Raw genomic sequence first — 7,118 nt, 5'->3', positions numbered from 1 at the left:
AGAAAGACCCAAGCATAGTACTGTATATCAGGTAACGTAAGACCCCCCTTCTCTCTCCGACGCTGTAGCTTTTTCCAGGCTATTCTAGTGGCTTTATAGGCCCAGACAAAAGAATTTACCGCCTGCTGTATTTTATCAATGGCTAATTTATCGAAGTGTAGGGGGATTGAATTAAAGAGTAAGGTTATTTTGGGTAATATCACCATCTTAATTAAATTCACCCCCCCCCCCCCCAGTATGGTTAAAGGGAGGTGAGCCCAAGATTTTATCTGCTTTTGACATTCTCTTGAGACTTGTGTTAAGCTAACATCTGCTATCTTAGCTATTTCTTGGATAATTCCTACTCCCAGGTACCACATGCTGGAGCTGGCCTGGTGTTGGCATGCCTCAAAATTCCATGTCATAATATCGGTTTGATTACTGTGTGTATTTCATCTCTGCTCAGGCAATACAGCACAGTGCAAAGAATTAAGTTCTGTCCAGTGATCTGTATTGTACAGTCTATAAAAATGGCAACCAAGTGTGTTGATAACCTTCCTTTCCTAGTATGTCCCAGGTTTCCTGTCCCATAACTTTAATGATATTTTCTGCAACACAGTAGAGCAAAACAAAACAACAAAGTTAAGGAACCCATTTCTATTGACATTTATCAATTTAACACCAATAAGGGAAGTTTTTATTTGGGGGCTGATTTCATCAAAACTTTGGAATATGCTTGCCTATCTTTCTAAGTGTTTTTACTGCTTTGTTTTAGATATCTTTTTAGCATGTTGACTTGCATCCTGCCACCTGTTCCAGGGCCCAAAATAATGGGCTTTGATAAGCAGTTACCTAAGGTATGTACTGGAAGGTGAATGGTAATATTGATGTGTTATGAGGTTAGGTGGTCCTTTTCTGCAGGATGTTCAGGAGTGTGGGAGTGTGAGAATCTGTTTGTGGTAGGTCATCAAGGGGAAAAACTAATCTTTCTAAAAAGTGCAAGTTCTTATACCAAGAGTGACATCCTTGCATGGTTGCTGATTTAAAGCTTTCATGGAACATGCCTTAAAAGATGTGCCAGTCATAGCTTTTGAGTCATACTTCAAGAACACACTTGTGATCACCAACACATGAACATTTCTACTAGTTTAGAAATGCTATTTAACTATTGCATGTGTTTTTTTTCCACAGGGAAAATATATTTCCCCATAAACACATTACTCTGCCTATCCCCATCCCACAACAATTGTCGGGTTGCTCCCATTCTTTTACTCTGGAAAGGGATTTACTCCTGTTCTTGACTGGAGTAAATATGTCACTGTACCCAGGATGGGAATTGGTCAGAAAGGAGTTTGACAATTTCCATAAACACTCCAGTTTGCATGTGAGTCTTGCTAAAGTTTCCAGGATCCCCACTTTCCACCATTGAGTGGGACTTATGCATAGTATTACTCATTCATGAGTTAATACAGCACATGAGAAATAGAAGGCACAACTTCTAAGTCTTTCCGTGAATACCTTGCAGTAGTAAATCCAACCACTTGCGCACGTAAGGCAGACTTACACTTGCAAATTACATTGTGAATATTGCACTTAGTCATTGGTGACACAGTACACTCAGTATTTCATCCATTGTGCAATTGTGCGCCTGTATTTAATATCAGAAAAGTCTGATGTGTTATGCAGTAAATAGAACACAATGAGTTTTGGCCCACAAGCCTACATACAAATGCCACAATTTGTAGTGCTTATAAAATAACGTTTTAGTGCAGAGTTTGTTTGGTTTTCATCAAAACAGAAGAAAAATCTTGTCTGGTTCAGGCTTTCAACTGTCTGTCCTTCACACATATCACTATCCAAAAGAATGCTAATAGCAGACACATTCAGAATCCAAGAGAATGCCACATTGTTTACATTGAGAACTAATTTAGTGTTTAAAGGGTACTTGATGTGAATGTTGTAAAAATAGGAAGTTTGGTATTGGCCAAGAATTTCATAGTAAGGACATTGTGTTAGGTGTCTGTGAGCTGATCTGTACTAGAATTGAAGCATAACCTTGAGAAAGCAAAGGGTATACAATAGTAACAATGTAGTAATTCCCTTCTTGCTTCTGGCCCAACCACATCATTGAGTACCTGTAAGTTGGTGATGTCTCATTTACTCTGCAGCACCTTCAACCCCTCCTTGTGATATATGCACAACAGGAAAACCTAGTTCGTAATTACTGTTTGCAAAACTTCACACTGTTATATCCATGCCTTTCATTCAATGTGACTTTTACTCTTTTATTTCTTCTTATCAGACAGGAAAATGGGAAGAGCTGTTAAGTGCTTGGGCTGTCAAGGTTTTCCACCAACATCCGACTGTGCAGATCTTCTGGTGGACAATAAAGATCTGCTGATCTGTAGCCATGACAAAGGGCACCCCAACCAACCCACGAAGTTACCCCATACTGAAACAGATAATGATTCAGGAAGAGGGAGCTGTGACAGTCCTTCGGCACTCTCGGAGAGATGCAAAGACTCTAGAATCTCTTCGGCAGCTCTTAAAACCGATGATATTGGTGAAATGAAAGAAAATGCTGCACGGCAAAGTACCATAAATTGGGCAATTCAAAGTCCAATGTCTGATAAACAGTTGTCTAACCCAAGTGATGGAAAACCAAACCCTTGGCCTGAAAGAGGAACAATCAGTAATCAGACTCCCTCATCCTCCTACCACAACATTACTGAAGTATGTGAATTGGCCCTTGGTGCCATGAATGCAAATATGTCATCACTTTTAATGGCCAATGAGGACAAGAAGCAGCCAAAATACTTTAAAACCATTGAGATGATTAGCGAGGAGAGCACAGGGAAGCAGAACGAGTTGGAGTACATGCACTCTAGAGCTTTTGACCAGGACACAATGTGGCTGTTGCCCAACCTGAAGGCATCTTTCATGTCTCCAAAGACAATGGATTATGTGGAGGTTCAGAAAGTTAACCAAAACAATGCACTTGCACTGATACCACAACAGAAGGCAAGCCATGGAAGAAGGGAACAGTATCCTTCTACGGGTCCGAGCAGAGAATATACCAAGGTGGTACGAGTGGAGGATAATAATGTCCTAGTACTAATGCAGGACTCAGGATCTTAGAGCACTCCAGTGCTCAGTGAACCATTTAAAGAGTATTCACAGATCCTCCAACCACAACAAGCTGAGAATAATTTGGGTAAATTTAATGCAGGGAGTCACATTGAGAGCAAGGGCCAGGTGAGCACCTTGGGTTACATGGATCCAAGTGCCCTGGCTCCCTTGTTTAGTTAAATGAAAATGTGATCATTATGAGTACTTGTTTGGGTAAAGCCACAGAGTAAATAACATGTGATCAGACTCAAATATATGCCTAAAGCTTAGTAGCTTTTCACATCTTTTATGCTTTATGTTAAATCAATTAAGTAGGTTCTAAGAGCTAACAGCAGAACACATGAAATTGTTTTATAGTATTTGTATCTTTGCTGATATCTTTATTGCTCACAAGTACAGAAATGTCATGTCTGTGCAGAGAATATACACATTACTAACTTCTTGGCACGTAGTAAATGTGTATTGCGATAAAGGGGCATGACTTGAATTTGGTATAGCGAGGAAAAAGCCAAAGTGAATTGTGAACAAGTCAAAAAATGTCAGATGATTTTATGAGACATTGTAGAAAAAACTGTATGTCCCAACATTTTCTTCCGGTATTCATTTTGTTTGGAGAAGCAGACGCAGAAAAACTTCATGGAAAGCTCTGTTTGTGCTCTGCACCAGGTAAACCAACACACTTGACATACTGTTGGTCAACTAAGGAAGTAATAATAAACTTTATTGTTCAGTTAATTAAAACCATAACAATTTACTAGATAAAAACCCATCCATTTTATAAAGAAAATGTTTTGTTTTGTTTTATAAAATTACGTTAAAATTAACAATAAAACATCTATTATAAGGCAAAAAGTAAAACTCAAAGATTTCCGACCAATATTTACATCATTGTGCAATAGTTCATATTGTTAGCGTTACATATCTTCATGGTGTTTAATGCGTTTCTCAAATGCCTGCAAGAACTTCACCAGCTTACAATGTAACCGAGGAGCAGTTATGTCCAGGCATCCAATAATAGCAGATCTACATGTTCGCAACTTCTTAATCTGAAAACTACTCTTTAAATAATATGACTGTTCCTTAGACAGCGTCTTACAATGGCAAATTATATGTATAAGATCTTCTTTGGAGCTGCCACACAAACGACATGAGACAGCTACCTGCCGTTTCCAGGCTGGTTCATCAGCTAATGTTGGAAAGTTACCAAATCTCAATGACATCAGCTTTCTTTTAATAAAAATGGAGTAAGTTGTTTCCAAATACAGTGCCGGTGTCAGTGTCTTATAGCCATTTATTACAGTCCAAGAGTGCGAACGATGAGAAAAAATGTCTTTATCCAAAACAAGTGAATGAAGTTTAGCTGCTTTATTTAAAATCTGTTTTAATAAAGTAAATGACAAATTTGTATCCCATAAAATTTTTGAGCTTGTGGCCTCCAAAGCATACATAAGGAATTGATTGGCTTTGGATTTTTTTTGGGATTGAAGTTCTTGCCATAAATAGGTATTGAGATTGTTATTAACTGCTTTTTGCTTTATTTGATACCACATCTTAATGTATGAGTATAGTCTGCCCAGGGCTTCATTTTTTAATCCAAATTCGAGTCGCATTTGCGCTGGTGATGCCATACTGGGTAATCGTAGAACCTTTTTATAAATTTTGGTTGTTAAACTATTCAATAGGTCCGCATCCGTTCCGTGCATTGCCACACTTGCATAGGTCAGGGTTGGGAGAACTTTGTTGGCCATCACAGTTAATAAGGGTTTGAGTGATGGACCTTCCAGTTTTTTTGACAACGTACTTAAACCAAATATCAAGGCTCCCGCTCTTTGAGTCAAATATTTCTTCTGTTCTTTTAAATTAAGCTTATCATCAAGGTAGAAGCCCAGGTATTTGTATGCTGAAACTTTCTCTAATGGTTTTCCTTTTAACCAAATAGCGTGATGTGCTCCGCGGTGATTGGTTATCAGCATAGTTTTTGTTTTTGCGATGTTTAAGGCCAGTTTATTTGCCAGCAAGTAAACCGAAAGTTCGTTTACTAGTCTGGTTAGACCCACCTTCGTTAAACTCATAAGCACTATGTCATCGGCATAGGCCAGATGGTTGAGCTGTAAATCACCTAGTTTCGGCGGATGAGCATTGCAACTAGTCAATACCCCCGATAGATCCGAGATGAAGAGATTAAATAAATGAGGCGCGAGAACACATCCCTGTTTGAGACCTATCGTTGTAGGGACTTTTCTCGATAGCCGGGTGCCATCACCTATTTTCACTTGCGACCATGTATCCGAATAAAATAGGAGCAAACCCCTTAAAATACTTTCCGGAATGGCCCATGCTCTCAATTTCATCCACAATAAATTACGATCGACACTGTCAAACGCCGCCTGAAGATCGACGTAACACATGTTTAGTTCCTGCTTTTTACTCATACACTTCTCCGCAATCATGGTGATAGATAGGATGTTGGCAATAGTTCCAATCCCCTTCCTGAACCCCGTTTGATTAATGGGGATCAGCTCTTTTTCATTCGACCAGGTAACCAGATCAACTAAGGAAGTGTCATCAAGGCTTATTGAAACTGTAGCACTATAAACAGTGATTAGCACAGAGCATTTCTAATGTACTCATTTGCAAAAGTGTTCCATTAGCGATTACTTCCTAAGGCAAGGTTTATGGGCAATTCCATGGTTTGCAAGCTGATTTATTGCACTGCAATTTAGAGAGTCCTTGTTTGCTAGGTAAAAAGAACAATCTCTAGAGAAAAGGGATGTTCTGATGAACTTTTCTAAAGATATGACTGACTTGCAAGTCAGCTGATTGCTTGCTGCTCATTCAGATCTATGATTCAAAAGCAGTTCAACTCTTTGTACATTAGATGGTGCTGTAGAAGTGGTATGCTGGCTGCAGTACCTTTCAGGAGTAGCACTGTTGCCTCAGTACAAGAATGGAATAATTGTATCTTTTATTTCTTAGCAACATTTGAATACATGTTTATACAGCAGAGACTGCAGGACTATCAATACTCTCCCTTTTTCTGGCTCAAGAAGTGAATATGGTACTAAGCAGCCAGCAATAGCTTGAACATTTTAACAAGCACATGCATTATGAAGACAAGTCTGTCGGATAGGGCACATAGCTTAATTCATATTCTTCAATATCGTAGTAATCGAGAGGCAATATGTGTGCATTAGTATCCTTGTCGATTGAGCATATTTATGGACAGGGATGTTGGCATATTGCTGTATCTATATCCAGTCTTGCTGCTTGTTCAGCCTGTCATCCCGTCAGCTGCCTACATTTATGTGTACAAAATTCTGGAAGATAAGGACTTCAGAGCTAGTTATTCTGCCAATCTTCTTACCACTGTATCAGGTAAATCCGGTTGTATGACATTACAACGCATGCTAATACATCGCATGCCATTACATCGCAGTTTTTACAATGCAAGTCGTTACAACGACTTGCGTTGGAGGGCGCTGGACTTAGGAGTAGTATAATTTACTATTCCAACTCCAGTCTACATACAGTAGGGAAGGTGTTGGATAGTAAATTATACTTTTCCTTGTCCTAGAGCGCCATCCAGCGCAAGTCATTGTAACGACTTGTGCGCGATGTAATGGCATCGCGATGTAAAGACCGCGTTGTAAACGACATTTCCCGGTAAATCCTGGTTAACCTGCAGCTCTTTTTTACCATCACACTGCAACTAAATCTCTAGGCTGCTCTTTGGAATTTGTTCAATTACATTGTGAATATATTTTCCTATAAGCTGTATCCAATGGCCCAAGTTCTAAAGTATTGCCTCTGCTGAAACATACACTCTGATCTACACTATCACTACACCTGTATTATTAAAAAAAAAAGTCTATATCATTAATTCTTTCTCCAGCCTCATTGTTAGACTTTACTTTTTGATGTACCTGTCAGAATGAAATTGAAGTCCTGGGCTTCTCTGACTTATAGGTCTTACTGTCCTACTCACCTTGATGTTGCTTCTTTTAAAGTAA

General features: G+C 39.1%; 1 pseudogene across 1 annotated transcript; it reads left to right on the top strand.

Annotated features, from left to right (window-relative positions):
* The first annotated feature begins 237 nt into the window (after positions 1-237).
* On the top strand, positions 238-3,372 carry LOC144820111 (prolactin receptor-like; annotated as a pseudogene). The gene is made up of 3 exons (XR_013607692.1): positions 238-251; positions 755-836; positions 2,282-3,372. The product of XR_013607692.1 is annotated as a prolactin receptor-like (transcript).
* The last annotated feature ends 3,746 nt before the right edge of the window (positions 3,373-7,118 follow it).

The sequence above is a fragment of the Lissotriton helveticus genome, chromosome 2_1 (assembly GCF_964261635.1).
Source record: "Lissotriton helveticus chromosome 2_1, aLisHel1.1, whole genome shotgun sequence".
Taxonomy (NCBI): domain Eukaryota; kingdom Metazoa; phylum Chordata; class Amphibia; order Caudata; family Salamandridae; genus Lissotriton; species Lissotriton helveticus.
Note: the sequence above shows the minus strand (reverse complement) of the source record. Positions and strands in the feature narration are given on the sequence as shown.